Raw genomic sequence first — 17,029 nt, forward strand, 5'->3', positions numbered from 1 at the left:
CCCGTGGTTATTCGTTCTCAGTCTCTGTCACTCAGGTCAACTCTTTAGATCTGTGTTTGATGGTCAGGGTTCATAGATTGTCATGTATGTGATCAATTCACTTGTTTTTCCGAGTCTTTGTTGCAAAAGGGATCCGAGGTAGCTTCTACCTAGTCATTCATCTTGGCCCCACCTCTCTCTGCTCTTTTTTATAAGACACCATTCAGAAGTGTTTAGGTTTAGGACCCACCTTATTCTGGTCATTGTTGTTGTTGTTAGGTGCCAGGAAGCTGGTTCCAACTCATAGCAACCCTATGTACCACAGAACACTATTCTGGTATCATCTCATGAGCACAATAAAAGAAAACCCTTATTTCCAAAGAAGGTCATATTTACAGGTATAAGGTTTAGGGCTTCAACATAATTTTGCCTGTGTTTGTGTGTGTGTGCGTCTGTGTATGCTTCTGGTGAATATGTACAGAAGACAAAAATTTTTTATTTTCAACATAACCTTTTGGAGGACACATCAGGTGCCACTGCAATCCTCCAGGGAGCAGGGACAATGTTGTGGGCAGGGTGGCAGCAGGGGAGGGGTAAGAAGTAGTCAGGGGGTGGAGATATTTTGAAAGAAGAGCCAGCCATTAACTGAAATGGGGAAGAAGTTGGGAGGACACAAGGTTCTCTAGAGTAGAACAAAGAGCTCTATTTTATCACTTAAGGTGGGATGAACCTCTTGGATATCTGAGGGAAGAGGCTAAGAACACAGTGTATAGTAGAATCTAGAGCCCAGGGGAGCCATCTGATATGGAAAGATAAATGTTGCTACTCACTGACATGGCATTACTGCTAGTAAACTGACATATTAGAGCTCTTTCCTGGAAAATTCCACATAAACTTTCTCATCAGAGGCTCATGAGAGCACAGGGATGGGGAACTGGCATAATTATCCTCATTTCACAGATGATGCAAGTGTCTCTGGCAGAGGCTGGGAGCACTGGATGAGTTTCACAGTCAGTAGTGATAGAAGAGATGGTTCTTGGACCCAGTGCTCGGATGTCCTTTCTGGCTTTCTGTCTGTTATGTTTGCTGTTTCTGCAAAGGAAAGGCTTTCCTAGGGAGATGCACTTGTTATGTAAGTGTGTGATGACCAGAAGGAAGTGTGGAAATTGTGAGAAGTGACGAGAGAAGAAAGAGAGGGAAAGAAAGAGAGACCAAAAGCACGTCTCCTTGAAGGTTGGAGTTGGGTAGGGTGTACATGGCTGAAGGTCTCTGCACACAGTGGACAGCACTAGACATTCTCAGCACATGGGCAGGCCCATCCTAGCTTGGAAATGTACATGGGCCTTTACACAAAACCAAGGCAGTGGAGTTGCCTTGTTTCCTCTTTGCACTGAGCTATGATCCACATGAACACACCAGCATGTGTATGTCTTCTAGATATCAGTAACATCCATTTGTAATAACATGGTTATTTTTTCTAAATACCTGAAGATATTTCTTACTTTATCTCTCACTACGCTCAAGAAAAGAATGAAGCAGTGAATTGTACTACATTCATATGAAGAAGACTTTCTCTTGTAATGAAAGCGGCAGACTTTCTGCTTTTAGAAAATGGAAATTGCATACAACTTCTTTGTGTATTATTTTATTCAGCCAAATTATAAATGTTGAGCTCATACTATTTGCCAAGCACCACTCTAGGGGATTTCAACATAATGATGAACAAAAACAGTGCTCATATTGTAGTGGGATGTGACAGGTAGTAAAAGTACAAACAAGCAGGTATGTATCAAATGGTCTAAGTGTTGTGGATAAAACTAAAGCAGGCAATTGCCTAGGCAGTTGAAGACATTTATAGTTTTTAATATGGCTTTCATGGAAGGTCTCTTTAAAAAGTTGGCATTTGAGTAAAGGGCTGAGGCACACGAGAGAGACAGAAGTCTGGAAGAGAGAGGAGAAAATGCAAATGGCAAAGGAAGGAGTGTGCTTAGTTTTTTTTTTCCTCAGGAAATTCACTGAGTGAGGGGAAAGCACAATAATTGTGGGGGAGGAATGGTAGGAGATGAGATTGGAGTAAGAGTATTTGTGAGAGGGGAGGGTCATATAGGACCCTGGGTGCCACTTAAAGGATTTTGGCTTTGTTTGGAGTAATTTAAGAAGTCACTGATATACTTTCAGCTTGAGAGTTACATCATGTGACTTACATTTTAGTATAGCCATTTGAATAGCTATGAGAATAGTCTCAAGGGGTTCAAAGGTAGAAACTGGGAGACAAGGAATTATAATCTAGCTCACTTGGACCAAGATGGCAGCAGTGGGGGTGGTAAGATCTAATTGGATTCAGAGATGTTTTGAATGTAGAGCCAGCCAAGTGGCTTTTCTGATTGTTTGAATAGAGAGATGAAAGAAACAGAGGCATTAAGACTGATCCCAAGATTTCTGATCTAAGTAAATAAAGACTAAAGAAAATCTTAAGCTTTTATTACTTTTCCTTATTGTAACACATATAAATTATATATTGGATATAAAATGGTCTAAGCCCCACTAGAGATAGCTTACCAAGTCCATGTGATCCCAGATAAGACAGTCAGTGTGACGTGGTGTTGCCAAATCCTAGAAGGTGCAATGCGCAGAGCAAGGAGCCAGGAGGAAGTTCCTCAGATCCCACTCCCTGAGCTATGGGGGAGCAGGGCTTATATGGTGGCCATGCAGGCATACTGGAGAGGGAAAATTCTAGAAGGACTACATAGGGAAGATGTTGCAGGAATTATGGTGGCCAGAAAACAGGAGGTGATACGATTCTTGTCAAACCTCTCACTTCCAAATGGAGTCTAGGTGATGATTTTTCTTCTGATTTGTTCCACCTGTTGCTGCATCCTATGTTGAGGACAACTAACGGTCACAGCTGGCCCTTCTTTGCATGTGAGGTGGGCTGAATCCAGCTTGGTCTAGTTTAAAGCAGTGCTTTCTGACTACTGGAAATTTACTGGCATTTGTAGGGTCAGGTTGCAATAGCAAAGCCAAGACTGCCTACAGAAGGAAGATTATCCAATAGTCTTATCAAGACTATTTATTTTATATTGGAAATACAAGATAACTCAGTTTCCACACGTGGAATGGTTACATACGAATATTGATATGCAGTCCAATTCTATAAGCTAGCAGAGAGTCTATCATCTGTGTCTTGGGAATATGAAAGAATGTCCTTTTTTATGTCCCAAAGCTTAGGCTGCTGACATCTGATAACTTACAAAGAAAATGACTATCTGAAGAGGCAGAATGCAAAGATATGTCAGTCATTTCATGAACTTTTTTTTTTTTTGACATGTTCTCAGTTGACAAGGAACAACTGAGCTGTGGACACCTGGTTGAATCAATCATACACAGACGACTTTGTCCTCTTGGGCATCTTTTCATACTGTGCAACTGATCTTGTTCTTTTCCCTATGGTCATGATGGTCTTCACAGTGGCCCTCTGTGGGCATGTCCTACTCATCTCCCTCATCTACATAGATCCTTGACTTCATACACCCATGTACTTCTTCCTTAGCTTTCCCTCATGGACCTCATGTTGGTATGTAACATTGTGCCAAAGATGGCAGTCAACTTCCTGTCTGGCAGAAAGTCCATCTCCTTTGTGGGTTGTGGTATACAAATTGGCCTTTTTGTCTCTCTTGTGGGCTCTGAGGGGCTCTTACTGGGACTCATGGCTTACGACCGCTATGTGGCCATTAGCCACCCACTTCACTATCCCATCCTCATAAGTCAGAGGGTCTGTCTTCAGATTGCTGGAGGATCCTGGGCCTTTGGCATACTAGATGGAATGATCCAGATTGTGGCAACCATGACGTTCCCCTACTGTGGCTCCAGGAATGTGGACCACTTCTTCTGTGAGGTGCCAGCTTTATTGAACCTGGCCTGTGCAGACCCATCCCTTTTCGAGAACCTGCTATTTGCTTGCTATTTTTTCATGGTTCTTCTTCCCTTCTCCATCATCATGGCCTCCTATTCTCACATTCTGGCTGCTGTGCCCCATATGCACTCTGCTCAGACCCGTAAAGAGGCTCTGGCAACCTGTTCCTCCCACCTGACAGCTGTCTCCCTTTTCTATGGGCCCGCCATGTTCATCTACTTGAGGCTTAAGCGCTACAGAACCCCTAGCCATGACAAGGTGGTCTCTGTCTTCTACACAGTTCTTACTCCTATTCTCAACCCCCTCATTTATAGCTTGAGGAATGGGGAAGTGGTGGGGGTACTGAGGAAGGAGCTTGACTGTTGTAGGATTGTCAGCCAGCACCGAAGTTTCAGGATATCTGGTGCATGACTCTGCCATTTCTTGGCTCTATAACCTTGGTACATCATTTACCCTTCATGAGTGTCTGTTTCTTCATAATAAATGAGAATCATGGCACTTGTTCTACCTCACAGGGATGTTGTGGAGACTGCTGCATATAAATTAAAGGCCCATGCAGAAGCAATATATACTATTAGTGTTGATTGTTTATAAAGTTCTTAATGTAAATTCTCTCTTTTAATTCTTCTTTGTAATAGTTGTCTTTTACTGAGGACTTACTAAGTGCTAGACACTGTCTTATCTATCTTATTTTCTAATTCATGATTCCAGGTGACAATTATGAATATATTAAATGGAAATGTTCTAGTTTTAGAAGTTGAGCCTCTAGAATTTTTTTTGGATTTTTCCTAGCCTGCTCTTATGTTGCATTAGAAGCTTTATAATGCCTCTTTTAAGAAACAAAAATATATCTCTACTGTTTAGAAGTTCTCCCTGCAGGGGTAATGCCTTGTGTGTTTGTGTATTACCAATGCCTGGCCCTGTGCCCTATAAAACCTTTTTTGTTGCTCAATAAATCCTTACTGAATGAAAGCAAGAAGAGAGTATAAAATGACATAATGTATACAAAAGCATTTTGTAAAGTATTACTCACATGCCAAATTTTCTGTGGCAGCTGTGATTCATTTCAGTGCTTCAAGTTTTGGAACAGTGTTTTGGAGGATGAACACTGGAACAGAAATGGAGATAATATTTGAGCCATTATTTTAAAACATATATTAGTCAGATTCCAGTCAGGAATTAAAGTACACCGGTTACTGTAATAGAGAAAACTTAATATAATCTTTACTCAGATATTGGAGAACTGAAACAGCAAAACAGGAAGTCTAAGATTCTGAAAAGGAAAAACTACAGTAAGAAGCTACTATCTCTAGGCCTGGGAAATCTAAGGTAAAGGATTGGGGTTATTAAAACCTGAAATATTGGATTCAAAACTTATGAGTTATAGGCACAGGTCAGCTGGTATTTATACCTCAGAAACATTTCTACAGAGGTGACAGACAGTCTGAGAAGACTGCCTTGCCCTGACTTGTGGTGGTACCTCCAGAACTCAGAGGAAGAAGAGGAGCTTGCAGAGCTGGAGCCCAGACTCCTGAGAAGAGAGTGCTGCCCAGATTCCTGAGAAGAGACACCAGGAGCTCAGAGGGTGGTCCCTGGTCTCTTCTCAGACCTCTGAGGAATGGTGCTGATCAGCTGATGTTTGTTTCTCTGAAGAACAGGATGAGACTGGTTCTGGAAGTGCGAAAATTAAGACTGCAAAGTGGAGCCAACTGCCAGAATAGAGAAACATTGTTTACAATGATATCCATAGAAGCAACAGGAAATCATGAAGGAGCTAGTTTCTTTTCCCCTTTTCCTGGCTTACAATCTCCTTCTAGTTCCCCTATTGGCAGGTCCTTGTGTGAAGAAACCATGGTTGACCAGTGGGTAAAGTGGTTGGCTGCTAGGCTCAAGCCCATCAGCTGCTCCACAGAAGAAAGATGTGTCAGTCTGCCTCTGTAGAGATGTACAGCCTTGGAAACCCAATGGGGCAGTTCTTTTCTGTCCTAAAGAATCACTATGAGTTGGAATTGACTTGCCGGCAATAGGTCTGGTTTTTGATTTTGATGTAAAGCTAAGGAACCCTGGTAGAGCAGTGGTTAAGAGCTTCACTGCTAACTGAAAAGTCAGAAGTTCCAACCCACCAACCACTCTGTTGGAGACAGGTGTGCAGCCTGCTTCTGTAGATTACACACTTGAAAACCCTATGGCACAGGTCTACTCTGTCCTATAGGGTCACTATGAGTTGGAATCAACTTGATGTCAATGGGTTTTTTGGTGTGAAACTTGATGACAAAAAGTAACCCCAACATCACAAATCAGAATATAGAAGTATTGACTTGGACCTGAGGCAATAGCTTAACAACTGGCATAGTCCACCCCTTTGGCAACACAGCATCTGTATTTGAACTTCCTTAAAAACAGAAACAATATTTTTGATTTTGCCTAATAGAGTGTTAATTGTCCTTCATACACATGCTATCCATTTGTGGGCAAAGTTAATTATACCTAAAATTCATTCACAGGCTCATCTGAATATTAACCACCACCAACAATCAGAGAGAGAATAAGAGATGTGCGTGCGCACACACATGCACGCACACTCCCATAAACAACACGTCAACATATCAATTTGTCATGAGGCCATAATTGATGTTCGTAACTTCTTTCTTCTACTTCCCTTTCCCTATTTCCTTTGCCCCCAGCTAGAACCTCATCTGGTAGGGATTATATACCTGGTAGTATAGTCAACACCTCCATTTCAAAAACGTCTTAATCCTCAATGGTACTCTTTCTGGTTGCTTGCTTTAGTTTTCCATTATCTTTTACCAGTGGACATGGAAATACTGATAGGTTTCCCAGAGAATCTCTAGTTCCAGAAAATAACCCTTTCTATTCTTTGTGTTTAGTAGCAACCCAATTTCCCCTTGGTAATCAGTATCAGTCACCGTTCTCCACTTTAGTAGAGCTGTTCTATTATTTCCCTATTGTTCAGTGACATGAGAAGCCAAAAATGAACAGAGGAAGTTTCAACTTTCAATTCAATGGGGCCATTGTTTTGTGGACATGGGAGAAACAGTACAATATATTGATCACTAATTCAAAACACATATTGCATTTTGTAAAATAATCCCGTTGCTGTTGAGTTGATTCTGACTCATAGCAACCTTATAGGACAGAGTAGAACTGCCCAATAGGGTTTCCAAGGCTGTAATATTTAGGGAAACAGGCTGCCACATCCTTCTCCTGAGCTGCTTGAGGTTTTGAACCGCCCGCCGGTTTCTCGGTTAGCAGCCAGGTGCTTAACCACTGCTCCAGCAGGGCTCCTATTCTGTATGACACACTTGCATTTTTTCAGGGTATTTTTTCTGATCTACACCTGTGAAAGGATTGATGCCATAACTGAGGCCAACTACTTCTGGATAATGGAGTATACATAAAACCAGTAAATTACATGGACCCAAGTCCATTGCTGCCCTCTTTCTTGTGAAACAAATTCTTTCATCATAAGCAGTATTGTACAGAACCTTGATGGTATCTGTAAGTACATGGATGAGGGTGATGTCAGTAGCTTCACTGGCAAGGGTAGCAAATTCATTTCTAGAATACATGTCTATTCCAGTGAGGTCAAATTTCTATCCTATTCATGATGAAAGGAGTCCAATATGATCAATCTGCTACCAGGTGGCTAACTGCTTCCCCAAAGGAAAGGAACCATATTGGGGCTCAGAATTGGTTTCTGTTCCAGGAAGGTTAGGTACTTAGTGATAGTATTAATCAAGTCAGCTTGATGAGGAGAAATTCATCTTGGTGTGCCTATGTATAGCCTCCATCCGTATCAACATTGTCACTTTGCACGTAGCCCATTGAACAAACACAAGCGTTGTTAGGAAAGAGGCTAACTGGTGTCCACTGAATATAATGTTCTGTGGAATGTTAAAATGATCAAGATCTCTGTGGAATATATTATGAAGTAGGAGAATTGATGTAGTACTGAGGCAAGATTGTGAAGGTAAGCACCCTTCTTCTAGTGATAACCAGATATGAGGGGATGTGTTTATGTGCCCCATCCAATAAAGATGACCACATCTGTAAGAGCAACTATGGTTAGAGTCACCACCTGACTAACTTTACAGTGATTCACTCTAATTCTCTAGTATCCACTTACCTTTTGTACAGGCCAAGAAGACAAATTGCAGATGTGTGTATTTTATTGTGACGCTAATGTCTGTAATTTCGAGTGATGCAGTATTGATTTTGATTTACTCTCCTGGTCCCATAAAAAAAAAAAAAAAAAACCGTTGCCATCGAGTCAATTCCAACTCACAGTGGCCCTATAGAACAGAGTAGAACTGCCTCATAGGGTTTCCAAAGCTGTGGTCTTTATGGGAGCAGACTGCGACATCTTTTTCCTGCAGAGTGGCTACTGGGTTTGAATTGCTGACCTTTCAGTTAGTATCTGAGTGCTTAACCTCTGTGCCACCTACTGTCCTGGTAGGGAACAGAAATTCCTGACCTTTCTACCGTAACGGAACTCACTCCCTAGGTCAGAGGTGGTTTCTACCAGTTTTGGAATATGTGCATACCAAATATGCATCAAGGACTTCAGAAATAACTACCGGGTAGGCCTGCAGAGCTGTTTGGGCCACTGTAATTTGAAGTTGGGCTGGCATGCTACTTATTACCTCATCACTTTATAAGCCCACTTTGGTGGACCACTGTGGTGTTTTGGGTCACAAGAAATCAGTACCAAGTTAGTGTCAGTGTCTAGAGAAAGCTAAGATTATCTGCATTCACTTGGGTTAGTTATCAGGACTCAAAAGTAAGGCTCCTATGTCAATATGACTTTGCTATTTATTTCAGGAAATTCCTATCCAGTAAGATAAGGCTAATAATTAGAACATAACTTCATTGTTACCTTTGTCTGAGCAATAGACTGCTCAACCAGCCCCCCTTTCAAGACAATAGCTGACTCAGTTGGACAAACTCAGCTTCTTATCAAACAACTATTTTCTTATTAAGACTCCTCCACAACTGATGCTCATGGTATTCACCATTCCTATTATATCATGGATTTTGACTGATTCCAAATTCTTGCATTGCAAGGGCCACCTCAAACCACTCAAAACCAGATCCTAAAACCCTATAAACATCTGCTCTTGAACTTTTGCTTCTGAGACACTATTAAGATTTTGTCAAGATTTTGTTTACCTTTACTGTGTAAGTAATGAACCTGGCTTTGCTTGATCAGCAGGTTGTCTGGTGTTTTTTTTGGGGATGCCAATAGTCAACACTATTAATTCCTAAAAGGTTTGGGTATTTTGTTTTCTCCCATGCTTGACCATTCTAGTAAATGGCAACAGATTCTATGGGGAGTGTCTTCGAAGATTTACAGTACCGTATTTATTTGTGTCTTGGAAGAAGCACAGCCATAATGCTCCATATAAGAGAGTATGGTGAGATAGACTCTGTCTCATCTACTTTGGACATGGTATCAGGATGGACCATTCCATGGAGAAAGACATCATGCTTGGTAAAGTAGAAGGTCGGAGAAAAACAGGAAGACCCGCAACGAGATGGATTGACACAGTGAGTGCAACAATGGGCCCAAGCATAACAATTGTGAGGATGGTGCAGGCCTGAGCAGTGTTTTCTTCTGTTGTTCGTAGGGTCCCTGTGAGTTGGAACTGACTCCATGGCACCTAACAAGTGACTAATGATGTTATCTTTTCATGTGCTTCTTGGCTAGTTGTTCATCTTCTTTAGAGAAGTATCCATTGAAATCCTCTGCCCACTTTAAAATTGTGTTGTTCATCTTTTTATAGGAGTTCTTTTTATATATCTGAATATTTCTCAGATATATTATTTGCAAATATTTTCTCCCATTTGGTAGCTTGTCTTTTCACTTTCTTGACAGTGCCTTTTTGGTACACAAATTTTTAATTTTGGTGAAGTCAAATTTATCTTTTTTTTTCCTTTGTTGCTTGTGGCTTGATGCATATCTAAGAATTTATTGCCAAATCAAAGGTCATGAAGATTTAACCCTGTTTTTTTCTGAGAGTTTTTATAATTTTAGCCTTTATATGTAGGTCAGTGATCTACACCCTCTCCTCACTTATCGATGTGGTTAAGTTCTGAAGACCAGGTCATTATGCAAAATTGGCATTATGTGAAAGTGGAGTGTCTGTTTCTTCCATTTCAAACAGTTATAGAGGTCCATTCTGTCAGTGGAACAGTAGCTTCCCAGTAACCCAAGAGGCAGAAAATGTAGGTGGGTACTATATGTCCCACTGGTCATGTTAATAATGCACAAAATCGATAACAGATTTTTTACTATTGTCATAATTGAGAGAGTTGGTAAGTGAGGAGAAGGTATATTTTGATTTAATTTTTGTGTATGTTGTGAGATGGGGTCCAACTTCATCCTTTTGCATGTGGAGATCTAGTTTTCTCAGCATCATTTATTAAAGAGTCTATTCCTTCCCCCATTTAATGGTCTTGTCAAAAATCAATGGGCCAGGAGATGGGGCCAAGATGGCAGAGTAGCCAGATGTTTCTGATGATCCCTCTTACAACAAAGACCTGAAAAAACAAGTGAAACAATTATATTTACAACAAGCTAGGAGCCCTGAACATCAAAGGGAAAGTTAGAAAATGGACTGAGCAGCAGGGACAGGGAGACAGTTCAGAAGTGGAAAGGGGTTGCCAGACCTGAATCCCCAGGAACCCTCAGGCACCATTTCTGGAAGCTACCATGGCGGGCTGGTGGTAGCATTTGGCTGCAGTTTCTTCAGGGAGGAACAGCCAGCCGCACAGCCTACTCACACCTCCAGAACCAGAGGAGATCAGCACTCCTGGCAAAAGCTAAGTACTTGCATATATTTTACCATGCCCCCAGCCCCTAAGCCAGCCTCAGTGGCTGTTGATTTTCCTGGGCCTGAGATAGACTCTGCTGAGTGTCCTGAGCCATCCTCCTGGCCTTGGAGAAGGAATAAATTAGCAATTGGGGGAAAAGATAATCTGCCAGTTCCACTAACCTGGGGAGCTCAGGACAGAAAGAGCTCCTGTTCAGGTATAAACAGTTCATGGACTTTGAATACCTTTCCCCCCAGCATGGACCTGTGTGAGCCTATTTCAGGAGAATAGGTCCTTTTTGGCAGACTGCAACTGTTTCAGCTGTGCGGTGGAGAGGTGGGTGTTTGATGTTTGACACCACTTTGCCTTTTAAACAGGGTCCTCACTTACCCACATCAGGGGCCTAAGGACTGATGGCTCCACTCATGTCACCCAGCCTCCAGAACACGGGTCCAAGGATAACTGGTGCCTCCCAGTCCTTATAACTAAAAGCATTGGGTGCCCATGGTCCATCTGCCTAATCCACCCACCTGTGTGCTTTAGGGAACAGGGATACGCTTTCCTCAGATACACTTGGGGGACAGTTGTCAGCCCCCTGCTTTGTACAGAGTGTGACCCCCTGCTGCAACCAGATACATGTACCTACACCATTCACCCCTGGCTGTCTAAGACTGTAGGACAGAGTTTGTACCACACACATGATGACCAACTACCTGGACACCTAAGCTGAATCCATACAAGTAAAATTAATGGACTCCTAGGCTCATACACCTGATAACAGCTCGAGTCATCTGGTGACAGGATGTTAGAGCTTCAAAGGAGAAAATAATCAAGTTAGCTCACTCAAGAAACTTATTTGGGCATATCAAAACAAGAAGCTAAGATACAGTAAGCAAAAATAAAATAAACTAATATAATAACTTATAGATGGCTTGTAGTCAATATCAAATCACGTAAAGAAGCAGATCATGATCACTTCAACAAGCTCTCAAAACAAGAAATGAAGGGATCTTCTGGATGAAGGTGCCTTCTTGGAATTAACAAATGCAGAATACAAAAGATTAATATACAGAACTATTCAAGACATCAGAAAGGACACCAGGCAAAATGCAGAACAAGCCAAGGAATACACAGATAAAGTAGTTGAAGAAATTAAAAAGGTTATTCAAGAACATAATGAAAAATTTAATAAGCTGCAAGAATCCGCAGAGAGACAGCAATGAGAAATTCAGAAGATTAACAATAAAACTACAGAACTAGACAACTCAATAGAAAGTCAGAGGAGCAGAATTGTGGAAGTGGAAGCCGAAATTAGTGAGATTGAAGATAAAACACTTGGCACCAATATATTTGAAGAAAAATCAGATAAAAGAATTTTTTAAAAATGCAGAAAACCTAAGAATCATGTGGGACTCTATCAAGAGAAATAACCTACTAATGATTGGAGTACCAGAACAGGGAGGGATAACAGAAAATACAGAGTGAATTGTTGAAAATTTGTTGGCAGAAAACTTCCCTGATATCATGAAAGATGAGAAGATATCTATCCAAGATGCTCATTTAACTCCACATAAGGTAGACCTTAAAAGAAAGTCACGAAGACATATTATAATCAAACTTACCAAAACCAAAGATAAAGAGAGAATTTTAAGAGCAGCTGGGGATAAATGAAAAGTCACCTGCAAAGAAGAGTCAATAAGAATAACCTTGGACTACTCGGCAGAAACCATGTAGCTTATTCAATATGAATGAGGTCAGATTACTCAGCAGAAACCAAGAAGGCAATGGGATGATTTATATAAAGCATTGAGAGAAAAAAATTGCCAGCCAAGAACCACAGATCCAGCAAAATTGTCTGTCACATATGAAGGTGAAATTAGGACATTTCCAGATGCACAGAAGTTTAGGGAATTCATAAAAACTAAACCGAAACTACAAGAAATACTAAAGGGAGTTCTCTGGTTAGAAAATCAATAATATCAGATATCAACCCAAGACTAGAACACAGGACAGAGCAACCAGATCTCAACCCAGATAGGGAAACCATAAAAATAAATCAAGATAAAAAAAGCTCAAAACAGGGAAACAGAGATGTCACTATGTAATAGAAGAGAAAATTAAAACAATAAAAAAGGACTAAGAAATGTAGTAACAGATCTTTCATATGGCAAGGAAGACAAGGTGATATAAAGAAATAAAAGTTAGTCTGAAACTTAGAAAATAGGGGTAAGTATAAGTGTAACCACAAACAAGGCTAACAATCCTACTTATCAAAATAAAATTAAGAAAAAAAATACTCAGCAGAAACAAAATCAACAACAATGAATAAGAGGGAAGGACAATACATAAAGATAAACTACTCAGCACAAAAAATTAAGTGGGAAAAAGAAAGTGTCAACAACACACACAAAAAGACACCAAAATGACAGCACTAAACTCATATCTGTACATAATTATGCTGAAACTAAATGGGCTAAATGCACCCATAAAGCAACAGAGAATGGCACGATGGATTAAAAAACATGATCTGTCTATATACTGCCTACAAGAGGCAAACCTTAGACTTAGAGACATAGACGAACTAAAACTCAGTGGATGGAAAAAATATATCAAACACACAGCAATCAAAAAAAAGCAAGAGTGGCAATATTAATTTCTGACACAATAGACTTTAAAGTTAAATCCACCACAAAGGATAAGGAAGAACACTATAAAATGATTAAAGGGACAATATACCAGGAAGATACAACCATATTAAATATTTATGGACCCAATGACAAGGCTGTGAGATACATAAAACAAACTCTAACAGCATGGAAAAGTGAGATAGACAGCTCCACAATTATAGTAGGAGAGTTCAACACACCACTTTCAGTAAAGGACAGAACATCCAGAAAGAAGTTCAGTAAAGACACGGAAGATCTAAATGCCACAATCAACCAACTTCTCCTCATAGACTGATGCAGAACACTCTACCCAACAGCAGTCAAGTATGCTTTTTTTTCTAGTGCACATGGAACATTCTCTAGAAGACCACATATTAGGTCATAAAGCAAGCCTAAACAGAATCCCAAACATTGAAATATTACAAAGCATCTTCTCTGACCATAAGGCCATAAAAGTAGAAATTAACAACATTAAAAGCAGGGAAAAGAAATCAAACATTTGGAAACTGAACAACACCCTGCTCAAAAACAACTAGGTAATAGAAGACATTAAGGATGCAGTAAAGAAATTCATAGAATCCAATGAGAATGAAACACTTCCTATCAGAATCTTTGGGACACAGCAAAAGCAGTGCTCTGAGGTCGCTTTATAGCAATAAATGTACACATACAAAAAGAAGAAAGGGCCCAAACCAAAGAATTACCCCTACAACTTGGACAAATAGAAAGAGAGCAACAAAAGAAACCCTCAGGCACCCAAAAAAAGCAAATAATAAAAACTGGAGCAGAATTAAATGAAATAGAGGACAGAAAAATAAAACTGAAAGAGTTAAGAAGACCAAAAAGTGGTTCTTTGAAAAAATTTACAAAATTGATAAACCATTGGCCAAACTGACAAAGGAAAAACAGGAGAGGAAGCAAATAACCCAAATAAGAAATGAGATGGGTGATATCACAATAGACCCAACTGAAATTAAAAGAATCATATTAGATTACAATGAAAAATGGTACTCTAACAAATTTGAAATCCTAGAATAAATAGATGAGTTTCTAGAAACACACAACCTACCTAAACTAACACAAACAGAGGTAGAACAAATAAATAAACTCGTAACAAAAGAAGAGATTGAAAAGGTGATTAAAAAATTCCCAACAAAAAAAAGCCCTGGCCTGGGACAGCTCTATTGTAGAGTTCCACGAAACTTTCAGTGAAGAGTTAACACCACTGCTACTAAAGGTATTTCAGAACATAGAAAAGGACAGAATAGTCCCAAACTAATTTTATGAAGCCAGCATACCCCTGATACCAAAACCAGGTAAAAAAAAAAAAAAGACACCACAAAAAAAGAAAATTACAGGCCTATATCTCTCATGAACTCAGATGCAAAAATCCTTAACAAAATTCTAGCCAGTAGAATTCAACAACATATCAAAAAAATTAATTCACCATGACCATGTAGGATTCATACCAGGTATGCAGGGATGGTTCAATATTAGAAAAACAATTAATGTAAATCCATCATATAAATAAAAGAAAAGACGAGAACCACATGATCTTACCAATTGATGCAGAAAAGGCATTTGACAAAGCTCAACACCCATTCATGATAAAAACTCTCAGCAAAATAGGAATAGAAGGAAAATTCCTCTGCATAATAAAAGGCATTTATACAAAGCCAACAGCCAACATCATCCTAAATAGAGAGAGTCTGAAAGCATTCCCCTTGAGATTGGGAACCAGACAAGGATGCCCTTTATCACCAGCCTTATTCAACATTGTGCTGGAGGTCCTAGCCAGGGCAATTAGGCTAGAAAAAGAAATAAAGGGCAGCCAGATTGGTAACAAAGAAGTAACAGTATCTCTATTCACAGATGACATGATCTTATACACAGAAAACCCTAAAGAATCCTCAATAAAACTACTGAAACTAAGAGAAGAGTTCAGCAGAGTATCAGGATACAAGATATATAAAAATCAGTTGGATTCCTCCACACCAACAAAAGGAACATTGAAGAGGAAATCATTAAATCAATACCTTTTATGGTAGCCCCTAAGAAGAAAAAAATACTTAGGAATAAATCTTACCACAGTCTTAAAAGACCTGTACAAAGAAAACCACAAGACACTAGACACTACTGCAAGAAACTGAAAGAGACCCATATAAATGGAGAAAGATACCTTGCCCATGGATAGGAAGACTTAATATTATAAAAAAGGTCTGTTCTACCAAAGGGATCTATAGATAAAATGCAATTCTGATCCAAATTCCAATGACATTTTTTAATGAGATGGAGAAACAAATCACCAACTTCTCATGGAAGGGAAAGAGGCCCCGGATAAGCAAAGCATTACTGAAAAAGAAGAACAAAGTGGGAGGCCTCACACTACCTGTTTTTAGAACCTGTTATACTGCCACAGTGGTCAAAACAGCCTGGTACTGGTACAACAACAGATACATAGGCCAATGGAACAGAATTGAGAATTCAGACATAAATCCATCCACATATGAGCAGTTGATATTTGACAACAGCCCAAAGTCCATTAAATGGGGAAAAGACAGTATGTTTAACAAATGGTGCTGGCATAACTGGATACCCATCTACACAAAAATGAAACAAGACCCATATCTCACACCATGCACAGAAACTAACTCAAAATGCATCAAAGACCTAAACATAAAATCTAAAACGATAAAGATCATGGAAGAAAAAATAAGGACAATGCCTGGAGTCCTACCACATGGCATAAACAGTATACAAAACATTACTAACAATGCACAAACACCAGAAGAGAAATGAGATAACTGGGAGCTCCTAAGAATCAAATACCTATGCTCAGCCAAAGACTTCACCAAAAGAGTAAAAAGATTAAATACAGACTGGGAAAAAGTTTTTAGCTATGACATTTCTGATCAGTGTCAGATCTCCAAATCTACATGATACTGCAAAAACTCAACCACAAAAAGAAAAATAGCCCAATTAACAAATGGACAAAAGACATGAACAGGCACATCACTAAAGGAGACGTTTAGGTAGCTAACAAATACCTGAGGAAATGCTCACGATCAGTAGCCATTAAAGAAATGCAAATCAAAACGTCAATGAGATTCCATCTCACTCCAACAAGGCTGGCATTAATCCAAAAAACACAAAATAATAAATGTTGGAGAGGTTGTGGAGAGACTGGAACACTTCTACACTGCTGGTGGGAATGTAAAATGGTACAACCGCTTTGGAAATAGATTTGGTGTGCCCTTAAAAAGCTAAAAATGGAACTACCTTAAGACCTAGCAATCCCACTCCTTGGAATATAGCGTAGAGAAATAAGAGCCTTTACATGAGCAGATACGTGCACACTCGTGTTCATTGCAGCACTGTTTACAATAGCAAAAAGATGGAAGCAAACAAGGTGCCCATCAAGGGATGAATGGATAAATATATTTTGGTATATTCACACAATGGAATACTATGCATCAATAAAGAACAATGATGAATTTGTGAAACATTTCATAACATAGAGGAATCTGGAATAATTACACTGAGTGAAATTAGGACAAATATTGTATGAGACCACTACTGTAAGAACTTGTGAAATAGTTTAAACTGAGAAGAAAATATTCTCTGATGGTTACCAGAG

General features: G+C 39.7%; 1 pseudogene; it reads left to right on the top strand.

Annotated features, from left to right (window-relative positions):
• The first annotated feature begins 3,313 nt into the window (after positions 1 to 3,313).
• LOC100671050 (olfactory receptor 2V1-like) lies at positions 3,314 to 4,303 on the top strand (annotated as a pseudogene).
• Positions 4,304 to 17,029: the final 12,726 nt, after the last annotated feature.

Source organism: Loxodonta africana, chromosome 2, assembly GCF_030014295.1.
Source record: "Loxodonta africana isolate mLoxAfr1 chromosome 2, mLoxAfr1.hap2, whole genome shotgun sequence".
NCBI lineage: Eukaryota > Metazoa > Chordata > Mammalia > Proboscidea > Elephantidae > Loxodonta > Loxodonta africana.